Source organism: Zalophus californianus, chromosome 5 (genome assembly GCF_009762305.2).
Source record: "Zalophus californianus isolate mZalCal1 chromosome 5, mZalCal1.pri.v2, whole genome shotgun sequence".
In the NCBI taxonomy this organism is placed as follows: Eukaryota; Metazoa; Chordata; class Mammalia; order Carnivora; family Otariidae; genus Zalophus; species Zalophus californianus.
In genome coordinates this window covers 45,610,134-45,636,342 of record NC_045599.1, presented here as the reverse complement: position 1 = coordinate 45,636,342, position 26,209 = coordinate 45,610,134, and the positions used below count along the sequence as shown (strand labels likewise).

Sequence of the window (26,209 nt, the reverse complement as noted above, 5' to 3'; positions counted from 1 at the left end):
TTGTGAGATATTTCACAAATCAGGTGGTTAAAACTCACAGTGGTGACTGCGGCGCAAAGAACCATGAGCAGCAAAGTCTCCCGCGACACCCTGTACGAGGCGGTGCGGGGAATCCTGCACGGGAACCAGCGCAAGTGCCGGAAGTTTTTGGAGACGGTGGAGCTGCAGATCAGTCTGAAGAACTATGACCCTCAGAAGGACAAACGCTTCTCGGGCACCGTCAGGCTTAAGTCCATGCCCTGCCCCAAGTTCTCCGTATGTGTTTTGGGGGATCAGCAGCACTGTGATGAGGCCAAGGGAGTGGATATTCCCCACATGGATATTGAGGCGCTGAAGAAACTCAACAAGAATAAGAAATTAGTCAAGAAGTTGGCCAAGAAGTATGATGCCTTTTTGGCTTCAGAATCTCTGATCAAGCAGATCCCACGAATCCTGGGCTCAGGCCTGAATAAGGCTGGCAAGTTCCCTTCCTTGCTGACCCACAATGAGAACATGTGGCCAAAGTGGATGAAGTGAAGTCCACCATCAAATTCCAGATGAAGAAAGTGCTGTGTCTGGCAGTGGTTGTTGGCCATGTGAAGATGACAGATGACGAGCTTGTGTACAACATCCACTTAGCGGTCAATTTCCTGATGTCCTTGCTCAAGAAGAATTGGCAGAACGTCCGGGCTTTATACATCAAGAGCACCATGGGCAAGCCCCAGCGCCTGTACTAGGCACAGTTCAGTAAATCCTAGTGCTACCCTTAAAAAAAAAAAAAAAAAAAAACTCACAATGGTAGCTAAAGCCAGAAGAACTAGAATTTCTCCCTTGTCTACCTCCTCTCCCACCAGGAGGAGAATCCATGGAAGTTATTTAAATATCTCATGTAAAACTAACTAGGAAGAAAAGTCTTTCTTTGTTTCCCTAGAAATACATTTGTAAATATTCGCCATGACCACTTTTATAGGGCAGTCATTGTTCTTATCTTGTATTACCTGCCATTTCTGTTGGCTGATACTGGGCTATTGTTTGCAAGGGCTATAGCTGGAAAGGCTCACACTGAGACAGTATTGAACTAAGCTTTATTTTTCTGTCCAGATAAATAGTGGGGGGAAATATTAGTTTAAGTTGTTGCTTCTGGAATCTTTCATACCAAAATTATTTTACCTAAAAATTAAGTAATGCTATTTAGCAATAATATCTTTATTACAAATATATTTTATATACATTATGCATTAAATAAATATGTCTCCGTGTAACTGCACTTTCCTTGGGAAAATCTTTTCTCTGGTTAAAATAACCAAATTATAGATTTAGTCCTCAACTGGAGATGTCTTTCGCAGACATGGAATAAATGCAAGTCTTGTCCTATCTCTATATTAGTTTTTAATTTGTTAAACAAAACTGAGACACCTTAATAGTAATCATTTTATTAAAACTGAATGAAGAAGGTTGTGTAGATACAGGAACAGCTGCTAACTCAGAGGACATTTATCATGAAGGTTCAGTACCTAAAATGCTGTTGGAAATCAGTAGGAAAGCAGAGAAATCATCCCCGAGCAGAGGAAACTGTATCCTGAAGTCCATTGAATAAATCTGTATTTGACCCATAGGGAGAGCCTCTGATGTTTAATCATAGTCTATTTAGCATTATTTTAAATATTCCAACATCATTGGTTATTTTATTTCCTGTCCCATAGCAGATTAGGGACAGCAAATGAGAATAAGTATGATCTTATAGAAATGGGAACGCTGGTAACAAGCCAAGTGTGGTGGCTAACCAGCTGATAGGGAGGAGACAGGAAATCTACTTACAGTAGATGCAGGTGTTTGAAATGCTTGGCAATTTGGAAATTGTTAGTGTAGGGCAAAGATCAGAGCTCCAGCCCTGGTAGTCACAGAGGGCACTGCTCTAATACCATTGCTCTCAGTAATAGCCCCAAATCATCCAGGCAAGTGCAGTGTATTAGATGATTGTAATCTTTCAAAAGATGTTTTCTTTTTTTTCCAGAAGTACTTTTTAAAGTAATTACACCTACAGATAAGCATTTCTGTTATCTAAAATGTTTACTTCCATGGAACACTGTATTCCAGTGGATAAGGCTGAATAAATGAATTGCACCCATAAATAGAAAAGCAGGATGAAGTAATTTAATCTTATTATTGGTTACTTTTCTTATTCACAGTTTTCTTTGGGACCACTTGTTTTTCTTCCTTTTATGGGCTTATCTGTATATTTCATGGATGAGTATTATGTATTGTATGATACTTTCTCCATGTTTAAATAGGTAATGGGAAAGACAAGTATGATTGTTGTGTTCTCTAGGATTCATCAATCCACATGACCCACCTCTGGGTACCATCTCCCTCCCCTAATGGGGCTCCTACCCTATCCCTCTTCCTACCTGGACTGAATCTGTTATTGCCAATTCTGGTTTGTCTGAAAGGCAAGGTAATTGGAGACCAGTTGACTCCCACTCTTCCTCTCATTCTTGTGATTCTCAGTTATGGCCTAAAAGAGAAACCCCTTACTGGGTATTACAGCCTTTCTGTTGTCTCCTACTGTTAACTACACTTTCATCTCTTGTCTTCTATCCTTTGAAACCATCTTCCATTGTTTTTACAAATTCTCTTCGGTCCCCAGTCCCATCACCTTCCATGCATAACTGAATATGGCTCTTTCTCGCTACCCCGTGTCCCTACACTGCAGGAGAAGGTTCATCCATTCACCCACTCAACAAATATTTGAGTGTCTGCCACATCTCAGGTACTGTCTTGGTGCTAGAGAGGCAGCAATGCACAAAATGGATAAAGGTCCCTTCCTCTGAAGAGCTTATATTCTAGAGTGTTATGGAGGAGTGGGGGGATCACACAAACAGATAAATATAGAATATTGGTGAGATACAGATAAATTACGTTAAAAAGTGCTAGGGAGAAAAATAAAGCAATACAGCTAGGGAAGTACATAGTAGTGAGGTGCTGAAGGTGACGTGTTAACAGAGATCTGACAGAAGGAAAGCCACAGCCATGGCAGATATCTTGAAGAAGAAAATTCCAAGTGGTGGGGGTAGTAGTTTCAAATGCTTCGAGGCAAGAGCATTCTTGATGTGTTCACGGAAGGGCGAGGAACCCAATGTGGCTGAAGCTAAGAAAAGAGGTGGGAAGGACAGGAGGACGGAGAGGAGAGGTTGTCAGGGCCCAGATTGTGGAGCGCTGGATGCCCCGTTGCAAGGTAAAAAGACATTGGCATGTTTTAGGCAGAGAAGTGGTAGGACTTGGGTATTTTTTATTTTGTTTTTTTGCTCTAGTGAAGAATACGTTGACCAATGTATGGTGATTAACATAGCAATAAAAAAATTTTTGAAAAAAAAAATATGTTGAAGGAGGACAAAGGTGACATTGGGAAGACCAGTGAGGAGGCTATTGTAGTAAATCAGATAAGGGATGACAGTGGTTTGGACCACAGTTGGAATGAAAAATTAGTGTCTTCTAGAATATATTTAGGGAAGACAGATTTGTCAGGATTTCCTGATGGGTTTGATGAGGAGGTGAGAGAAATGGATGCTTTCTCCCATATTGAAACGTATTAAGCGAGACTGGCCAGAATTTGCCTCTCTTCCCATTGCCACATCTGAATCAAACTTACTTTTTCACTTCCACGATAAAACAAAACAAAACTCTCCTTTTCTGAATGTCTCCCTCTCAGGCTCTCTGCGCCCTGCATCTCTTAACCCTCTTTGTTTATCATTTTCCTCTTTAGTCCAATAATGCATTGTGGATTTTAGCATCTGGCTTGTCCACCTCTCCATCCCCACATCTACTTTCACGCTGGGAGACTTCAAAAATCCTTTTTGATGCCAGCGTGTGAGTAGCTTTGTCAGACAGAGTTCCTTGTCTGACCCATCTGTGATCATGTCTACAGCACTGGGGCCACTTGTTTTCATGACCAGTCACTGAGCCTTATCATCTGAACATGTGTCAAGAAGAAGTAACTATACTGACGCCTCTTCCAACCATAGTGACACTCCCTTCAGCTGTCCTACACTTCCCTCTCTTCACATTCAGAGAGACCTTAGTTTTCCCTCAGTTTCTCAGCAATATATTTTTTTCACTTTCATATGTATCTGGCAAAGCACCCACTCCAAATTGACCCTCCAGTCGTCCTCTGCACATATATCCAGGCAGCTGAACACTATTGCAGAAAATTGGGTGGAATGGTGAATCTATCAGTTCATGGTTTCCAGCAATTTAACTCTGACCTCCAATTACCTCATCCTTCCACTCAGTGACTCTCAACCTTGATTGCATAGCAGAAGCCTTTGGGAACTTTAAAAAACCCAATGCCTTGGCTGCCAAGGTCTAGTAAATCTGAACTTTGGGGGTGGAACTCAGACATCAGTATTTCTTAATCTCCAGGTGATTCCATTGTGCAACCAAGATTGAGTACCACTGCTTTAGATTTGTCCTTGAAGGATTTCATTTTTCCATTCCTCTCAAAAGCTACCCTATCCTTCCCATGCTCTCCAGAACCACCCCACTGAACCTGATTTTATAAACTCTCAGCAATTGGCCTCACTTCCTACTTTGCTAGAAAAATTGAAGCTTTTGTTGCTGAATCTCTCTATTGTTTCTTCCTCTCACTGTAAACATACTTAAGGTTTTACCAAATTAGCTTAGATCTCATGTCTTTCAGGAAGTCTCTAATCATTCATGTCCTTATTGATTTACTCACTGATGTCTATTGGACAACTGCATTGTTTTAGGCAGCCAATAACATCCCAGAAAGTGGGAGATGAGAACATACCTGACTGAGCACATTAGAGCAATGCTTTTCAGACTCTCTGTAGTAGTGGACCAATAGGGTTTTTTGTTTGTTTGGTCTTGCTCTATCATGGACCAAGAAGTGGTCTTGTTGTACATGATTAAAATGCAGTTTGTGCCACATGTGACTCACCACACAAATTCAGCAACACCCAAACTGGTCTATATCTTGTTTAACGAGTATTACATACTTGGATGTCACTGCAGTTCCAATTGCCATAAACATTTCTAAATGCTTGCATTTGATTTCTGAGCTTAGCTGGATCCAGACAGGTAATAAACCATTTGTGCTTTAGCACCAGTCCACAGGCCACCTTTGAGTAGCATTGCACTAGAGGGTTGCTGTCAGTGCAATGGTAGAAGAGGGGGCAGCTTACATCAGGGGCTCAGAAGAGACCAGACACTTTTCCTGATTGGTTGAGCTGTAAGGGCAGGAGAAACCCTATTAGAGAAGGGCAAAATCTTAAAAAAAAAATGAGATCTGCTTACCAGCTAGAGGAACATGGCTTTTTAGCCACGAGGAAAAATTAGAGCATAGAGTGAGGGCCATTGGAGCAGACTGGGACTGCTAAGTCTGTTGTAGTAGGTGCATAGTGCAAGGGGGCCACTATAAGGTTAGGGATGAGGCTGGAGTCAGGGGTTGATTTTATTAACTCAACAGATAGTTTCTAAGAGTCAGCTATGTAGCAGATCCTTCCTAGGCCCTGGGATTAGAAGCCAAGAAGAGACAGTTTTTGCCCTACTGGAGTTTAGCAGCATTGCTAAGGGTAGTTAAGGAGTTACACTTTTTCTTGTAAGCCATCTTCGAAGGATTTTTGACCTGGCGCACAGCACGATCAATTTAATTCTTGAGAGGTGGCTCAGGTGGATTATGGGAAATGATGGCTACTGGATCTGGAAAGTTAGTTGAGAGCTAAGTAAGCCAGGTAAGAGATGATCAGTGTCAGGAAGGAGCGGTCAGGGGTTGAGGGAAGTAGTAGGGAAAGGGACTTTTATGAGAAATATTATTAGGGGGATATATAAACCACAGGTCTTGAGGGGTCAGTGAAGTTTAGGATGGCTTGCAATTTCTGACTTGTGATAAGGTTGATGGTCTAATTCATTGGGGGAAGGGCTTTTTCAATGGGGAGGGGATTAAAGCAGTGATAAGCAAACAGTCTGAGGAGGTCGCACCAGTTAGGTGCCTGCCCTCTGCAGTCTGGAGTGTGCTGTGCCAACCTCTATCCTTGTACTGGTCAGTGAGTTTCTGTATTTGCGAACCCCTTGAGAACCTGTACCCAGTTTTCTATCCTCAGTACTTGGCGCAGGGCCTAACATGTAGTCACAAATCATCACACACTTAGTGGATTAAAACAACACAAATTTAAAATTCATATTATTTCTTTCTTTTCTTCTCTAAGTCAGAAGTCCAGGTTGGCAAGGGTGATTGCCCTGCTGTGTGTTTCACAAGGTGCTGGCCGTCCGGCCTTTCCTCAGAAGGCTCTAGAATGAATCTGTTTCCAAGCTCATTCAGGTTTCTGGCAGAATAGTTCTTTGTGGTTGTTAGGACTGAGGTCCCTGTATCTTTGCTGGCTGTCAGCTAGAGGATATGCTTAGGGGCCTCTCTCCACTCCTCAAACATGGTCCCCTACATCTCAGAGCCAGCAATGGTGCTTTGAATCTTCATGCTTCGAATCTCTTTGCCTTCCTCCTCTGCCACATCTCTTTTGTCTTTTTCTTCTTGCAGCCAGAAACAGTTCTCTGTTTATAAAGGCTCATGTAATTACATTGGGCCTACCTGGGTAATCCAGACTAATCTCCCTACCTTAAGGTCTATAACCTTAATTATATCTGTAGAGTCCCTTTTGCAGTATAACACAGTCACAGATTCCAAGGATTAGGGCATGAACATTTCAGGGGCATTATTTTGAGCATTATTTTGCCGACCATATTAGTAATTATCCATCAAGTCATGTTGGGATCATCATGGTTCTTAAACACGTATACATTCTGGCACCTCCTATTTGTACAGGGAAGTACAGGCAGGTAAGTCTTACCCACTGTCACAAGGAAATAGGAGCAGAGGTAGATCACGGCCTTCAGTTCTATTCTTTCTTCTGATCACCCATCTGTTTTTTTCATTCCATCTGTCTGTCTATCCATCTATCCCATCCATTCATCCTTTCTGTCATTCATTCATTCATGAGCTTTATTTCAAGGATCTGTGCTAGTTTGGGAAATGAGGAAGAAATTGAGCTACAGAGATAAATAACACCTGATTTGTGTCAGCTAATTTTCAATATTTTGGGGTCTCCCATCAAATTTTCTTAAATCCATGCAATCTTCTGATGACTTTGGCTTGTGTGGATGATGTTACCGTCCCTATTTAGTGAATAATCTGTTTTTAGGTATGATGTGGTCTCAGGCCTGTACCAAGGACTCAGTAAATGTATTTAATTATGATCATTGCTGCTTGGTTCACTCCCTCCATGTTTGGCCATAATATGTAGGAAACATTAATAAATATATATCATTGCTTTAAATTTTAACTGTATTCAAATAAGTAACCAATGTTACCAGTTTTTTATTGGTCTTTCCAGAGATATTTTATGCATATAACAAAGAAATATTTGTCTTGTACTGGGCATTAATAATACATTGTAGCAGTTACACCATAGCAGATAAATAAAGCTGCTTCATTCTTTTTTATAACTACATAGGATTACCTGGTATGAATATACCAGCTTGTTAAGAAGTCTCACCTTGGTGGACATTTGGATAGTTTCTACTTCTTTTGCTATTAGAAGATTGTGGTACAAAATCTTGTACATGCATCTTTCACACAAATATTAAGCATACACATAGAACAATTGTATTGCAACAGTTATTGCCAAATTAGAGGTTGTGCCAATTCACATTCCCGTCAGCAATGTAGGAGACTAACTGTTTCTCCAAACCTTGGCCAACAAAATATGTCATCAAACTTTATGGTCTTAACCAATCTGATCAGGAAAAAGTGGTATTTCTATTTTTCTAGCTTGAATTTGCATTTGTCACATGGCTGACTAAGGTTGGTTGTCTTTTTTGTATGTTTTTTAGCACCATTTCTGTTTCATTTTCTATAAACTGTTCATATCTTTTATCTATTTCTCTGTTGAGTATTGGCTTTTTTCTTACTAATTTGCTGGTAGCCTATATATTAAGGAAATTAGCTTATGAGAAGCATGTATTTCAGGATATGAGATGGAATATAAGATGCATATATTTTTCTGTGTTTTGTCTTTTGATTTTGTATGCTTAGGCTTTTGACATGCATAAACATTTAATTGTAGGTGGGCATATTTTTAGAAGATTTTATTTATTTATTTGACAGAGAGAGACACAGTGAGAGAGGGAACACAAACAGGGGAAGTGAGAGAGGGAGAAGTAGGCTTCCCGCTGAGAAGGGAGCCCAATGCAGGGCTCGATCCCAGGACCCCGGGATCACGACCTGAGCCGAAGGCAGACGCTTAACAACTGAGCCACCCAGGTGCCCCGTTAGGTGGGCATATTTAATTAACATCTTTTTCTTCTTTGTTTTGTGTCATTATTGGAAAGGCCTTCCTTGTTTCAGTATTAAAAAAAAATTACCTCAGGTTTCACTAAAATGTTTTTTTACCTTTTTATTTTGAAATAATTATAGATTTACAGGAACTTGTAAAGTTAGTACAGAAAGATTCCATGTACTCTTCTTTACTCAGTTCCCCTAACCACCAGATATTTTTAAGGTTTTATTTTTTGTGTTTAAATTGTTGATGCACCTGAAGATTTATTCTGGTATAAGATGAGATATGTATTCCAATTTATTTTTTTTCCACTTGGTTACCTATTCGCCCTAACATTATTTACTGAATAAGCTACATTTTCTCCAATAATGTAAAATGAATGTACATCAATCATGTGTTAAATTCCTAAGTATACTGGTCATTTTTTAAAAAATATTTAAAGTGCCACAGCTTGCAAAGAAGGTGAAATGTCACTGTATATTTTTCCAAGAGCTTTGTGTTGAGATGACTAGGACTGGCCCTCTTTCAAAATTGTATTATGGTGTAATTTGGCCTATTTGTCTAGGATTGACTTTGTGGTGTTGTGGGTTATGCTAGGGTACAGGTAAATAATTCAGTTCTTAGCCTCCAGGAGTGCATCTTAGCTTATTGATCTCACTCTATTAAGGTAAAGCCTTTACCTTATTTAGTGCTTAAGGTTAACCATGCAATTAATCCTTACAAAACCTTTCAGAGGGGTGTATATTATCCTCATTTTTGTAGATAGAAAATAGAGACTCAGAAATATTGAAACTGCCCAGAACTCAGGTCTAAGAGCAAGTTGGCAGAACTCAGACAGGTCCTGGCCTTGTGATTGGTATCAGCCCACAGTATTGCAGGACATGCTGTCGATCTGCCTGAGATGCCTCTTCCCTCCAGTGATCTGAAATAAAAACTACTGTTAACTTCCGGGCTAGAACATAACTCCACTGTTCCATCTCTCCTTTAGCAAACCTAAAGGCTTTGACCATTTTTAGCTCCTCCTTTTCAGCGGAAAGTTCAGGGAAAGACAGATGACTTCTCTAAGGCTTTTTTTACTTTGCTCTGAAGAATGCTAAAGGAAAAATACAACACTCATTTGCCCATCTGGTTGTCTGAATTTAGGGGGTAGATTTAGATAATTCTTAAATGCTTCCCCAGCTCTGTGATTCTAGATATATGTTGTTGTTGTTTTGTCTCACTTGTATTTTCTGTAGTTTTATGTTCTCATATAGGAGGGAGTGAACAAAAGCATTTAAAGAATGACAAGTATTTTCATGTGGGTTATTTAGAGGGAAAACATGTTAGAAATTCTTTAATCCAATTAGAAATCACATCTGTTAGGAGAAGTCATGTAGGCTGGTTATTGTATAATAAAAAGTACTCTCAATTTTAGTTCATTATATCAGCTTGTTAAGATTATATTTAAAGGCCACCACTTAAAATTCTGTATGCACTTTGAGTCTAAGGTTATCAGTTCACACACCCTTTTAAGATCCTCTAGGTTCTTGTTAGCTGCAGTGTAGTCGATGTGTTGCTTTTCACAGGACAGGGGTTTTAGGATAAGTAAAGCAGGTGGGTCTCCAGCTCTGAATTTTCTACTTCAGTGTTAAGAGTTATCGCTATAGCAAAGTAAGATCTTTCAGGGAATTTTACCCACTTCTCTTGGAAGCTGTGTCTAAGGTCTCCTTGGATAGTCCTCAAACTGGCCAATTTGGATACCTAGATACAAAAGTCACTTAGTGTGCTTGGAAGGGAAAAATATGTTCTTAGGGCCTAAGTGAGTTAATGCAAGGCCAGCCACACTCAGGAAACTGGTCCATAAACTAGAATACCCCAGTCATTCATTTAAAATTGTTTATATATGTAGACAAAGTGAAGATTGAGCAAAGTTGCAAGTAGGTAATTCTGCTTAGGAGTTCTAGAGCTAGATGGGAAAATTGGTGAAATTAAAGCAAAAAGAGCTTGATTAATCTTGTTCTCCTCTCTAGAGGTCATTCTGTCTTTTAAAACCTTTACCCTGCACACCCTTCTGTGCAGTGCTAGAAAATTCCGGTGAGTAACCAACTGTGTTTTTGAGATTTTTTTTTTAAAGATTTGTTTATTTTAGAGAGGGGGGAAGAAGGGCAGAGGGAGAGAAAATCTTAAACAGATTCCATGCGGCGCCCAACACAGGACTCAGTCCCACAACCCATGAGATCATGACCTAAGCTGAAAGCAAGAGTCAGACACTTAACCGACTGAGCCACCCAGGTGCCCCTTTGTTTTTGTGATTTTAAAGAGATTTCTGCCTTACAGTTTGCATTCAGTTTCACGTCAGCTTCTGTAATTTTAACAGAACTATCACAGTCTACTAAAGTTTACTCACCATATAAATTTTAAATTATTTCTTTTATATGAAGGGTGGCATCTAATTGCTAAAATAGGCAGGCTGTCTTTCTTTCCCCATCTATTGTATGGACAGTCCTCTTCATGCAATGATTTTTGGCTCTGTGTTAACCTCTCTATGAAGGTGGGTGGTCAACACTTCTAGATTTTGTTCCTGAATTTGGAGATTTGTCCCACTAGGGGACTTGAACTTTCTTTCCCTGAGTCTACCTTTACTCCTTTTTGAGACTTTTCTGTATGGTGGACTAGGGAGGTTAGCAGTACGGAGAACCACAAGCCATCTCAAGTGTAAAAGTCTCAGCTGGACTAGTCTGTGTTAACTTGCTCTTACTAGATATCCCCAGGTTACATTTCTTCAGGATACACCAGCCTCGCTCCTACTTATCCTTTCAAAGATCTGCTCAGACATGACTTCCTCCAGGAAGACTTTCTTCATCTCTGCCCATGAGTCTAGCTACCAGCCTGGATTAACTACAATCTCCTCTTTGCTGCAAAAGCACTCTAGGCTCATTGCTATTGTAGACCATATGCTGTAGAACTGTTTACTTGTGTATGCACTCCAAGAGGGCAAGCACTCTGTCTAGTCTACATTTTATTTATTTATTTATTTATTTATTTATTTATTTATTTATTTATTTATTTATTTAAAGATTTTATTTATTTTTCAACAGAGAGAGACACAGCGAGAGAGGGAACACAAGCAGGGGGAGTGGGAAAGGGAGAAGCAGGCTTCCCGCTGAGCAGAGAGCCCGATGCGGGGCTCAATCCCAGGACCCTGAGATCATGACCCGAGCCGAAGGCAGACACCTGACTGAGCCACCCAGGCGCCCTGTCTAGTCTACATTTTAAAAAAATAACTCCATTGAGATACAATTCACATACCACACAATCCACCCATTCAAAGAGCACAAACCAGTGGTTGTGAGTATGTTCACAGAGTTGTACAAGCAGCACTGCAGTCAACTTTAAAATGTTTTCCTTACCCCCGAAGGAAACCCAGGGGCCATTAGCAGTCACTCCTCACTTCCCCCTCCAGTTCCCCAGCTGAGCAAATTACCAGTCTGTGGTCCACCTCTATGTGTTTGCCTTTTCTGGACATTTCATGTAAATGAAAACATAAGATATGGACCTTGTGTGACTTGCTTCTTTTACTTAGCATGTTTTCAAGTTTCAACCATGTTGTAGCCTGAGTCAGTACTTCATTCCTTTTTATAGCCCAATAATATTTCATCGTATGGATATGCCATATTATATTTATTGGCTCAGTTGATGGACATTTGGGTTGTTTCTACTTTTTGGTTGTTACAAATAAGGCAGCTATGAACATTTAGATACAAGTTTTTGTGTGGACCCATGTTTTCAGTTCTCTTAGGGACATACCTATGAGTAGGGTCATGTGGTAACTCTATGTCGAACTGCTTTTTACAGTGACTGCACCATTTTACAGTCCCAACAGCAATATATGAATGTTCCAATGCCCTCACATCCTTGCCAAGACTAATTATTGTCTGTCTTTTTTATTACAGTCATCCTGGTGAGTATGAAGTGGTTTTTTGGTCCACTTTTGGAATCCCCAGCATAGGACCTACTATGGGGCTAACCAATGTTAGTTGATTGGCTAAGTCTTTTTTGCTGTCTTGCTCCTCTTACCACCCTCAACACTGGAAAGCTGGGTGCAATAATGGATGAGCAAAGACTAGAGTCCTGTTGTGTGTCGAACAGCTGCTTTGCGACATAACTGTGTGATTGGGAGCAAGTTACTTAACTTTTCTGAGCTTCAGTTTCCTTTTTTTTTTTTTTTAAGATTTTATTTATTTATTTGACAGAGACAGCGAGAGAGGGAACACAAGCAGGGGGAGTGGGAGAGGGAGAAGCAGGCTTCCTGCGGAGCAGGGAGCCCGACACGGGGCTCGATCCCAGGACCCTGGGATCATGACCTGAGCCAAAGGCAGACGCTTAACGACTGAGCCACCCAGGTACCCCTGAGCTTCAGTTTCCTTATCTGTGACACTGAAATAATGAGATCTCTTTCATAGTGTTGCTGTGAAGATTAACTAGATAATATGAGTGAAACACCTAGTGTAGTACTTGATACAGAGCCCTGATAAGTGGGCGCTGTTGTTATCTCTTGGATTATTTGGGTGGCACCCAGCTCTCCCTTGTCTCAGGAAACAGAGGCAACATTTGATTTCAGACGTGCCTGGTTGCGCTGCTAGTGGTTATGTGACGTCTTTGTTTCTTCAAGAAGACTCCCTCCTCACAGGATTTGTTAACACCTCTTGGGTTTCTGAGCAATACTCCAAGACTCCCGAGGCCTGACAAGAGAGCCCATTATCATCTATAGTTCTGCTTCTTATCAGTCCCTACTCAGGCTTTAACCAACTGTTTCACAAATTTGCTTGCATCTATTAACTCATTATTAAAATGGTATTCTTTTCAGGAGTACCAACTTTTAAAACTTTAATCAAGATAGCTTTTTAATTGCAAAAATCCCCAGGAAGGAGTCCAGGTTGTCATAGGTTGATTTGGGAAATGGAGAAAAGTCTTTCTGACCTCTGTCAGAGAAAAGGTCTGCTTTGACTAGTACAGCTTGTTGCTGCCTTGCTTTTGAAGCTTTTGGTTAACTTATGAAAGCAGAGGAACTGCTTTCATCAGAGGCACACAGTGGCCAAGTGCCCATGGCAGGAAGTGTTTGTTCATACCAATCTCAGATGTAGTGGTCACAAAGGAGATGATATTTTGGTTTACTTGTTTGTGCTTTATTGTGATTTTGTGATTGTATCAGTGTTTTCACCTGAGAGCTAAGTCTCTAAGAGAAATAAATGTGACACATTTGCCTCTTCGTTATTCAGCCCCAATCTGCCTGTCCAGGTTAGCTGCCGCTTCTCTTTCCAGATCCTCATGTGCTACAACTGGGCTCATGGGCTGGGAACAGGCACCCTCTGAAATTTCCAAATCCGCATTTTTTAAGAAGAAAAAATGTGATAAGAACAAAACCAAACAGTTGATGACTTTTGGGGTTGGGAAGGGTGGGTAGGGACAGGTGGGAAATAGCTCACTGGAAAAAAAAGGGGAAAAAGGGGGGTTTTAACATCAAAGAGTGGAAGAGAGTTGTGGAAAGTAAATGTGAATGGGGAGAGTGGACTCAGACAATGGAGCTGAGAACTTGGGACTTGATGTGATTTATAATAGGGCACCATTGTAGGTTCTGGAAAAGAAGGAAAAGAAGATAAACGTTTTTTTTTTTTTTCCCTGGGAATAATATTAACCATAAGCATGAATTTAAAGGAAATAAAAGAGTAGAGGCAGGAGTTATCCAGGCCTAGTTGCAGTAAGACAGGTATGCAGTAGGGTTCTATTCGTTAGCAGTGAGGATGGTGGGGAAAGGTTTCATCTAAGAAAAGTCAGAATTTGTAACAGTTCACAGGTTAGAGGTGAAAGAGCAGAGTCAAATATGATTGTCATGTTGTGGGTCAGAAGAAAAATCAAGGCACTAATATTGGTGGTGGGCAAAGAAGCCAGTTGGTGGGAGGAGTTGGGTAAGATGAGTTCCTTTTGGGATTAGTTAGTTTCGTGTGACAGTGGAATGTCCAGGTTATAGTGTTTATTGGCAGTTGGGAATGGTGGACTCTGGCACGGGTACAGGGTTGGGGTTCAGAGTGTAGATTTGGAGTGTTACTATAGTAGTAGGAGCAAGTAGATTAAAAAAAAAAAAATGCCACCAATTGAGGGGAGAAAGCCCCAGTGCAGGAGTATGAAGAACAAACCCAGCAGAACAAAATAATAAAGGGCTGACCGATGGACAGGCCCGAGGCCAGTTAGAAGAATGCTATGTTCTGAAAGCCAAAGTCAAGGCTTCAGAAAGGAAGGAGAGATCAGCAGTGTGGGACTGCAGTGAAATCAGGGTAGGTAAGAACTCTGGAAAAGCCTTTGAGTTTAGCAAGAGGGCAGTCCCTAAACTTTGTGTACAACTCCAGTGACGGAGGACACCTTTAACCAAGCAAGATGGTTATCTGAGGACAGTCACACCCTCCTCTAAGTACCACCTAGAGATGCGGGGGTCCAGAATCCCCACTGTTATGAATCACAGTTATTTTGGATCTATTCAGGAATAATCCCTTTCCCTTATTTTATCATCGTATGCCTATTCTTAGTTTTTCCATTTAGATTGAGCAGCTGGCCTGCTCCAACCCAGTGAGGGTCTTGTCCCTGATACTGAGTTACCAACATAGGCCACAAACAGTTAAACTTTGTCATGTCACGACCTATGTTTTCTAATGAAAAGTAAATATATACCAGACAATAAGTTTGGCTCTCCATTGTCAAACTTATTGGCAAGGACCCCTCTGTTACTTCATGCTCTTTCCTTTCCTCTCAAGATCAGTTTTTGTTGTTTATATTTCTCATTTTTGCTTTTTTCTAGGACTTGTCTTAGATTAAGATTGAGACTAGGTAAATAAAGAAGCATTCTCAGTAGAGAATAAAGGGGAGCTGGGGTCATAAGAAGGGTAGGATGACAGTGGTGGCTTGGAGAAGAGATTTTATAGAATTGGAGAAGAGTTTGCATGGTTACTATCCTTAAAACCATAGCTCAGCCTTCTAAGAACTCCATGAATGATGTTTGAGTGAGAGATGTAAATCAACACACTTCATATAAGTGTGATTCAAAGTTATATTCCTAAATTTTATTTGGAAGGATTACAAACCCTATAGCTCAGATGACACATCGGAGGGAATCCAATAAATACTGCACCTGTCTTGCGTGGGAAAAAAGTGAAAGAGCAAAGGTGTTGTTTAAATGGTGTGGCTTAGTGGTAGGGCTGCATTTTTATATAATGATTGATTATTTTATATAATGATTGATTTTTTGAGCTACTGAAGACTATCAAGAAGTTGTAGATGACAAAAAAGTAGCTAGCTACTATGCTATGTGGGTATCTGAAACTTGGGAATTTGTAGGTGATAAGTATCTCTGTAGAAAGCTATTCTGAAAAGATCTTGTATGGCTTTGGTTACTCTGAAGATTCTGTAACTTATTTATGCCAAAATTATTTTTGTAGATTTTAATTCACTTAAAAAATTTTAGATATATCCTGGATTTATGTTTGGTCCACTTAGTAATATACAGTAAACAAAGGGTAAGGAAATGTTTTTATGTACAATTTGGTTAATTATGAATTCTTTAGATTTACAGTACACTATCCTTCAATTAACTGTTCAAAGGGGAAAACACACCAAATTTGGGGGAAATTTATATTGGCAATAGGAAGGAATGTGTTTCTGATAAATCCAATGTGTAGCAGTACTGAATTTTGGTACCTTTTTGTATTTTTGCAAGTAAATCTCAAAGGTAAAGCCCAATGAAGACAAAGGTTGACTACCCCTGTACAAGTTATCCAGGCCCCGGTTTCTCAGTTTCTGATCTTTATTCTTGGTATTTCGTTATTCATTAGCCTTTCTAACAGAGTATATTGGGAAAGAGAGAAAGAAAACTCAGATTAGTCCTGCTACTTATCAGGAACCATTTTAAATGAACTAACAGACACTGGAGCCAGTAAAGAGAAAGCTTAGAATTCCCAGTACAGTAGCTCAACATACTATCTTCTAGACTATTATTATACATAATATTAAGCATACAAGATTAAATACATATATAGTATATGATAGTATTGTATATGTATATATTATTATATTATACAGTATGATTATTACTAATTATAATATGGTATATACATATATAGTACATATGTATTATAGTATATATATATAGATACATACATACACACTGTAATTTAAATGCATTTTGTCTCGATCTGTACTTCTGAAACAAATAACGCAACATATTTTAAGAAAAAAGAAAAAGAAGAAGATAGCAGGAGAGGAAGAATGAAGGGGAGTAAGTCAGAGGGGGAGACGAACCAGGAGAGATGATGGACTGAAAAACAAACTTGGTTTCTAGAGGGGAGGGGGGTGGGGGGATGGGTTAGCCTGGTGATAGGTATTAAAGAGGGCACATTCTGCATGGAGCACTGGGTGTTATGAACAAACAATGAATCATGGAACACTACACCAAAACAAATGATGTAATATATGGTGATTAACATAACAATAAAAAATTAAAATTAAAAAAATAGTATACATTAAAAAATATAAAAAAAATAAAATAAATGCATTTTGTCTCCCTCTAATCCATGAGGATTTAGTTAAGTGGTCGTAATTCAAATGAGTAAAATGCAACTAATCTTATCCCTATAGTTTAAAAAAAAAAAAAGTGCAACTGATCTTAATGAAAACTCATTCCTCAAGTTTCTCAGAATCAAATCCCATTAAAGGAAATCTTTTGAGAAGATCAAATATAGCTTCTTAGTAAAAGTCAAGAGCGCAAGCAGAATAAAGTTAAACAACAAGGGGCACCTGGGTGGCTCAGTCGGTTGAGCGTCTGCCTTCGGCTCAGCTCATGATCCCGGGGTCCTGGGATCGAGTCCTGCATCGGGCTCCCGGCTCAGCGGGGAGCCTGCTTCTCCCTCTGCCTGCCGCTCCCCCTGCTTGTGCTCTCTCTCTGATAAATAAATAAAATCTTTAAAAAAAAGAGAGAGAGAGTAATTCTTAAACTTTAATGTGCCTTAGACTTTCCTAAGATACTTGTTGAAAAGGCATATTTCTAGGACTCCCTGCCTCTACCACTGCCATGGTAATCTCATTCCAGTGGGCCTCCAATCATATTTAGGTAAACACTACACTCTTATTTTCTGACTTGTTTTAAGATAATGCTTGTTAACACAAATGAATGTTTAACTGAGTGTTTTAGGTACTTAGGAAAATGAAATAAAGCATTTCTTATAGTGTGAAGAAAAATGTTTTGGGACAGAACTACAGAAGCAGGTTGGCCCAGCCTAGGGTAGTGCCCCTAGGATCCTCTTCCTGCTAGGTATTAATACTTAATACACACCTTCATTTCACATTCATGGGTGATTCCATATGAAAGGGAAAGGCAGAAGATGAGTTCATTCATTCATTAGAGGCTTTTCACACACATGGGTGTTTCTAACCCTGCTTGCTTAGCTTATCTCAACTTCTACTTAAAGAGATTCCGTGGAGAATACTGTTCTGTCTAAAACTGATGACAGACTAGTTTAGTACCATATATTATTATTCAGGTGAATAAATTACTAAATTATACAAATTATATGCAGTCCTAGGGCACAGTGTATATAACCAGTACTGACATTCTGCTTTTCTGCTTTGGGACAGCCAGGTCAGTTTTTCATGCCTGGCATCTTATCTGGTAGGTTGGACATCCATGCCACACTGGTTGTTAATATTTTGGTTCTCACTCATGCATATACTTCTATATTTGGTAGCCACCATTCTGCATTTTATGTTACTTGTAAACTTGTCTTACATCACCTAAAACTCTAAGTTCTTGTGGGGTATGGTGAGAGGGATGTTGCATACAAATTTATACCTTATACTGAACTAACTGAGGGGTGGTGAAGCAAGAAATGCCTATGGTATCAATCAGTCAATAAGTAAAGAAAACTCCCATAGCTGGTGATCACATTTTGTGGTACTGGCTAGCAGGAAGATCCAGTTTTCAGAGTTTCAAATCTATCTTACAAGCACAAGCCTATAATACATACTTATCTGTAAATAACTCACATGACAATGTCAACTTTTCGTCATTTTGTTGTTTAATTTTTTTGAAAGATTTTACCGATGAACCACCCAGGTGTCCCAAGAATTACTCTCTTATTCTAAATGATGAATTTTCTTTCATGAGTTGCAATTTAATGAATTAGGTAATTGTGTACTTGGAACATTTTTGGTGGAGTTAAGGCCCTGGTAGATAGTTGTGCTGGGGGATTTAACGGCAGAATGCTCTGGGCATAAGATGTACCCAAATATGGTTTATCTGGAGGACCTAAGGAAGGTATTCTCTCTCCTCTGTTGTACCAGATGTCTCTGTTTCTCAGAGCCAGAACTCCAATTAAAACTATATTTACTCACTTGGTGGGCTAAATCAGTATTTGTGGCTTTTCTAGAAAACTAAGTGTCCATTATACTTTTGTTTTGATGGAATACTTTGAATTTCTCAACAACTCAAATATAAATGCACTTTAGAAACCCAGCTCCTTACAGGTTGAGTTATAGGTGTTGAAATAGAGACTTCTTGCTGGACTTCCATGCGGATGTGGCCAGTGCATCTTCACTTGGGGCTGTGGTTTCATTTTTTTCCTACTTTGTTCTGACTTCCTGTGAAGTCCAAATTCTCGTTTTATACATATACACATGTATTCACATGATTTCAGCCTCTCTTCTACCACCAGCTTTTCCTGGTCCTACAAATGTATTCAGGATGTTTTTGGGTTTGAAATAAATCTTTCACTCTACCACATTATATCCCCTTCCTCCTATAAGTAAATATCTTGAGTAACAGACAGCATAGGATGGGAAAGAGCCCAGAGATCATTTGACCAGAGAGTTGAGCCAAACTCTTCTTTGGAAAAATTTTCAGAGCTTCAGTCCTCACAACTGGACCAACTCTTGGGGGTCCCTCCAGCTTAAACCTTCCTCAAGGATAGAATTTATGTATATTTATGCTAACTAGTTTCAGTTCCTCCTTAACACTTAGAGACCTAGATTTGATTTTTACTACTCAACTGTGCAGTATACTTGAAAGTTTCCAAATTATGTGCTAGTTTCAGAATTCATTATTTTTTTCTTCATTTTAATTCGTTTTGACTAGTTCTCACACTGGAGAACTAGTTTTCCTTTGTAGCTTCTTGCACACTGCCAATACTAGCTGTTGGCTTAACATTCTTTGCTTTGCCTTCTTTCCTTCCTTCCTTCTTCCTTCCTTCCTTCCTTTCTCCCTTTCTAGATTTGTTTCTTATTTGAGAGAGGGGTGGGGAGGGGCAGAGGGAGAGAGAATCTCAAGCAGACTCTGCACCGAGCCCAGAGCCTGTCATGGGGCTCATTCCCACAACCTTGAGATCGTGACCTGAACTGAAACCAAGAGTCATTGCTTAACTGACTGTGCCACTCAGGCACCCCTATTTTCTTTCTTTTTAAAAAATATTTTAAAGTAGAAGAGATATATAATTGATATCCATGTACCACCATGTTTCCTCAAAAATTATCAACATTTTGCCAGTTTCTTAATATCATTTTTTAAAGAAAAAAATCATCTTTTTCTCATAAAATAGTATATACTCATTCTAGAGGATTTAAGCAATGGAGGAAAACCCAAGGAAAAATATGTGTTTTTTTTTAAATAAATCACCTCAAATCCAGCCACCCAGAAATATTATAATAATCATAGAAATATTATTAAATGTTATTATTATATCAACATCATTCCAGATAACTGTTCTAGACGTGTGTACAGATGAAATGCTGGTTCTGGCTGACTAGCTGGATAGTTAGACAGATACATTTTTACAAAGTTGATCATTTATGCTACCTGTAAATAAAAACATATTCAAGTTAATTCTGCTTGACTTTATGAAGCAAAAAAGAAACTGAAGTGAACCTGAAGAGATTGCTGAACTTCAAACAAATGTTTTTCCACACAGGTTTCTTAAATGAGCCCTTAAATTATGAAAAGAGATTGTGAAAAACATGAAAAGGTTGGAGTTACTCTTTTTAAAAAATTTTAGACAATCATAATTTGGGGCCATATTAATTGACTCACTAATGTAAAATATGAGGATACTGACATCTCACATTTCTTTCCCCTTCCTTATCCCCACCTTCAGATTTTTGTCAGTTAAGTTATTTTAATTTGGGAAGGCAGTGTAACATGGTGGTTAGTGGAACCCTGGGTTCAGTGACCAGACCACCAGGTTACTCAACTCTATGTCTTGGTTTTCCTCATCTGTAAAGAAGGATAGAGTTGTTGGGGAATGTAAATGAGTTAATAGACATAAAGAATCGGGTGTATAATAAGCATTCAGCAAACATTATTTATAGTTATGCCTTTATGTTGTAGGGATTTATAATACTTACATTCTGTTCTATAATCCTGATATTCTTTCCATATTTAAATGGATTCTGCCCACGACCAACCAGTCTTTTTAAAAGGGCTTCTCTATTTCTGAATTTTTTGATTCATCTCTATATTGGCTTGATTTTGTTACCATATAATTTTTTCAAGAAAGCTGATGTTACAGTCCCTAAGTACTTCCAATTTTGAAGAGGTATTTCTGCTGCTCTTATACTTGAGCAAGGTCTTAGGTATAATATTCCTGGGTTATAATTTGTTTCTTTCAAAATGTGTTAATTCATTTATCATTGAATGTTGCTTTAGAGAAGTCTGATGCAGCCTAAATTCTCTTTTGTATATGATGTGCTTTTGGGGGGATTTTAAAATCTTTTAAATTAATACTCAGTAAATTAACTCTTTTTACATCGTGTAAATTCACAGTTTTTTTGGTTGATAGTTCTGTGACTTTTGACTCATAGAGTCATGTAACCTCCATCAGAATAAAGATAGATATTTCTGTCACCATAAAACATTTCCTTGTGTTGTGTTTTATAATCACTCCTTCTTCCGAACTCCATTCCGTGGCAACCACTAATACGCCCTCTCTTTATAGCCTTGCTTTTATTCAGGATGTCACAAATGGAATCACATAGTATGTGGTCTTTTGAGTCTGGTATATTTTACTTAGCATAAATGTATTTGAGATTCATCCATGCTGTGACTATCAATAGTCTCTGTTTTTATTGCTGAGTAGCATTTCATTGAAAGTATATACCATAGTTTGTTCATCCGTTTATTAGTTATAGAACATTTGGGTTGTTTGCAGTTTGGGGTGATTATGAATAAAGTCACCATAAACATATGTATATAGGTGTTGTGTGAATATTTTCTGGATATATTTAATTTGCCTTCTGTAAAGATTCTTTCTCCAAATAAGATCACATTCGGATGTACTGGGGGCCTGAACTTCAGCATATGAATTTTAAGGGGATTCAGTTCAATGTGTAACCCTTGATTTTTCACTGACACCACAAATATTATCTGCTACATGCCAGGCACTAATCTAGGTACTAGGAACACAGAGATAATGAGGCTCAGTGTCTTCCCTTTTGGTGAATGGAAAGATAGGAATTAATAAACAGGCATTTGCAATGTTATGCAATAAATGCTATCATAGGTAAGCCAACTTATTATGAGTCCACCTCCATGAGACATCTAATCCTGACTTGATTAGATCAGGGATGGCATCTCAGAGGAAGAGTTTATGCTGGATCCTTCCCAATAGGATGCAATAGCTGCATAATTGTTCTCCCTGCTTCCAAACCACACCCTCAGTTACCCAGCCCTGGACTCTGCCACCCAGTTAATCTTTCCAACCACCACCTTAGTTAAGACATTCCCTGGTTGAGAAACCTCTAATGACTCCTTATCATCAACAGAACTAACTCCAAAAAAATTCTTTATCCTGGCTTTTGGTGCCTCCACAATCAAGTACCACCATTAGAATCTACCGTTCCTGTTTTGGTCTTTCTTTTGTTGCCCTCCTTAATTCTATGTATTATCAAAATAGATTAACAAACATTTTGGACATGTGCCAGGAGCTCTTCTATAATTGCATGAGGGCAGGATTTGTTTGTTTGTTTGTTTTCTATTATATCACTGGCGCCTAAAACAGTGCTTGACATCTAACAGATTCTTAAGAATATTAGTTGATATATATGCACCCAGCATAGGATTACCAAAATATAGAAAGCAAATATTAACAGATCAAGAGGGAAAAAATGACAGCAATACAATAATAGTAGGGATTTTAACATCCCACTTGATCGATAGATAGGTTAGACAGAAAATTAATAAAGAAACATCAGCCTTAAATGACACATTAGACCAGGTAGACTTAGTAGATAGATACAGAACATTCCATCCAAAAGCAGCAGAATTCACATTCTTTTCAAGTGCATATGGAACAATTCCAGGATAGATTACATGTTAGACCACAAAACAAGTCTCAGTAAGTTCAAGAAGATTGAAATCATATCAAGCATCTTTTCTGACCCCAATGGTATGAAACTAGAAATCAATTTTAAGAAGAAAACTGGAGGGGCGCCTGGGTGGCTCAGTCGGTTAAGCATCTGCCTTTGTCTCAGGTCATGATCCCAGGGTCCTGGGATTGAACCCCGCATTAGGCTCCCTGTTCATGGGGAGCCTGCTTCTCCCTCTTCTCCCCACTCAGGCTCTCTCTTGCTATCTATCTCTCAAAGAAATAAAAATAAAATAAAATAACTGGAAAACTACAAATAACACAGATTAAACAACATGTTACTGAACAGCTACTAAGTGATAGAAGTCAGAGGAGAAATAAAAACACCTAGAATGAAAACAAAAATACAGCCTACCAAAACTTTGGGATGCAGCAAAAGCAGTTCTAAGAGGGAAGTCCATAGCAATACAGGCCTACCTCAAGAAACAAGAGAAATCTCAAACAATTTAATTTTATATTGAAAGGAAGTAGAAAAAGAACAAATCAAGTCCAATGTTAGTAGAAGGAAGAAAAAAAGATCAGAGCAGAAATAAATAAAGGCCAAAAAGGTCAATGAAACTAAGAGCTGGTTCTTTGAAAAGATAAACAAAATTGACAAACCTTGAACTAGACTCACCAAGAAAAAAAGAGAGGATGCCAATAAAAGATCAGAAATGAAAAAGAAGTCACAACTCATACCGTAGAAATACAAAGGATCATGAGACTATTAACTGTCCAATAAATTGGACAGTCTAGAAGAGATAAATTCCTAGGCATTTACAGTCTTCCAGTACTGAATCAGGGAGAAATAGAAAGTCCTAATAGAGTAATTGCTAGTAAGGATATTGAATCATTAATCAAAACCTTCCAACAAACAAAAGTCCACGACCAGACAGCTTCACTTGTGAATTCTACCAAACACTCAAAGAAGATTTAATACCTATCCTTCTCTAACTCTTCCAAAAACTAAAGAGGAGGGAAGGCTTCCAAACTCATTTCACCCAAGCCAGACAGGGAATTACATGTTAATATCCCTTATAAACCTAGATGCAAAAACTAGCAACAAAATATTAGCAAACTGAATTCAACAATAAATTAAAATGATCATACCCTGTGATCAAGTGGAATTTACTCCAGGGATGCAAAGATGGTTCAGCATCCACAAAACAATCAATGTGATACAGCATATTAACAAAATGAAAATAAAAATTATATGATCATCTCAGTAGATGGACAAAAAGCATTTGACAAAATTCAACATCCATTTATAATAAAAACTCTCAACAAAGTAGATATAGAGGGAACATATCTCAACGTATAAAGGCCATATATTAAAAACCCATAGCTAATATCTACCTTAACTGTGAAAAGCTGAAGGTTTTTCCTTTAAGGTAAATAACAAGACAAGGATATGCACTATCCCCACTTTATTAAACATGATATTAGAACTCCTAGCCACATCACCTAACCCAGAAAAAATAAAAGGCATCCAAATTGGAAAAGAGGAAGTAAAACTGCCACCATTTGCAGATGACATGATACTGTATATAGAAAACCCTAAAGACTCCACTAAAAAACTACTAAAGTGATCAATGAATTCAGTAAAGTTTCAGGATACAAACTTAATATGCAAAAATCTGTTGCATTACTATACAATGATAACAAAGTATCAGAAAGAGAAATCAAGAAAATATTACATTTACAACCACATCGAAAAGAATAAAATATGTAGGAATAAATTTGACCAAGTAGGTGAAAGATCTGTACACTAAAAAGTATAAGGCATTGAAGAAAGAAATTGAACATATCCTGTGCTTATGGATTGGAAGAATTAATATTGTTAAAGTGTCCATACTACCAAAGCAATCTACAGATTCAATACAATCCCTATCAAAATTCCAATGACATTTTTCACAAAACTAGAGCAAATAATTATATTTGTATGGAGCCACAAAGGACCTTGACTAGCCAAAACAATCTTGAGAAAAAACAAAATCAGAGTTATCGCACATTCAGATATCAAACTATACTACAAAGCTATAGTAATCAAAACAGTATGATATTGTCATAAAAACAGACACATTGATCAATGGGACAGAATGGAGAGTCCAGAAATAAGCCCACACATATATGGTCAAAGGAGTCAAGAATATATGATGGGGAAAGGACTGTCTCTTCAATAAATGGTATTGGGAAAACTGGGTCACTATCTTATACCTTATGCAAAATCAACTCAAAATGGATTAGAGACTTGAATGTAAGACTTGAAACCATAATCCTCCTAGAAGAAAATATCAGCAGTAAACTCCTTGACATCAGCCTTAGCTATGTTTTGTTTCGTTTTTTGGTTCTGACTCCAAAGGCAAGGAAAAAAAAAGCAAAAGTAAACAAACAGAACTACATCAAACTAAAAAGCTTCTTCAGAGGGCAGCTGGGTGGCTCAGTCGGTTGAGCGTCCAACTCTTGGTTTTGGCTCAGGTGGTGATCTTGGAGTCCTGGGATTGAGCCCTGTGTTGGGCTCTTTGCTCAGTGGGGAGTCTGCTTCCCCTCTCCCTCTCCCTCTGCCCCTCCCTGGCTCACTCTGTCTCTCTCCCTAAAATAGATAAATCTTAAAAAAAAAAAAAAAAACTTCTACAGAGTGAAAGAAACCATCAACAAAATGAAAAGGCAGCCTACTGAATGGGAGAAGATATTTACAAATCATATATCCGATAAGAAATAAATATCCAAAATGTATAAAGAACTCATAGAACTCAGTAAAAAATGAACAATCCAATTAAAAATGGGCAGAGGATTTGAATAGACATTTTTCCAAAGAAGACACACAAATGGCCACCAGGCACAAGAAAAGATGCTCAACATCACTAATCATCAAGAAAACTCAAATCAAAACAAAAGTGAGGTATCACCTTACACCTATCAGAATGGTTATCATCAAAAAGACAAAAAATAAGAAGTATTGGCCAGGATGTGAAGAAAAGGAAATCTTTGAGTACAGTTGTGGGAACATAAATTGGTTTAACCACTGTGGAAAACAGTAGAGCTTCCTCAAAAAATTAAAAACAGAGCTACCATATAATCCAGCAATTCTACCAGGTATCGATCTGAAGAAAACAAAAACACTAATATAAAAAAAAATATGTTAACTGCAGCATTACTTATCATTGTTGTACATCTAAAACTAATATAATATTGTATGTCAATTATACCACAATAAATAAAAATCAATCATATCCAGTAAAAAAAAAAAACAAGATATGGAAGCAATCTAAGTGTTCATCAATGATCAACAGGTAAATGGATAAAGAAGATATGGTGTATATATGTGTTTGTGTGTGTGGAACTTGAAGGCACTGTGCTAAGTGAAATAAGTCAGACACGGAAGAACAAATATTGCCTGGTCTCACTTATACGTGGAATCTAAAAAAAACAAAACACAGACTTATAGATACAGAAAAAAGATTGGTCATT

General features: G+C 38.4%; 1 protein-coding gene and 1 pseudogene across 1 annotated transcript in view; both read left to right on the top strand.

Moving 5' to 3' along the window:
* ELOVL7 (ELOVL fatty acid elongase 7) overlaps positions 1–26,209 on the top strand; it is a 76,976-nt gene that overhangs the window by 13,014 nt on the left and 37,753 nt on the right. The gene's annotated exons all lie outside the window — the stretch shown is intronic.
* LOC113929057 lies at positions 64–716 on the top strand (annotated as a pseudogene).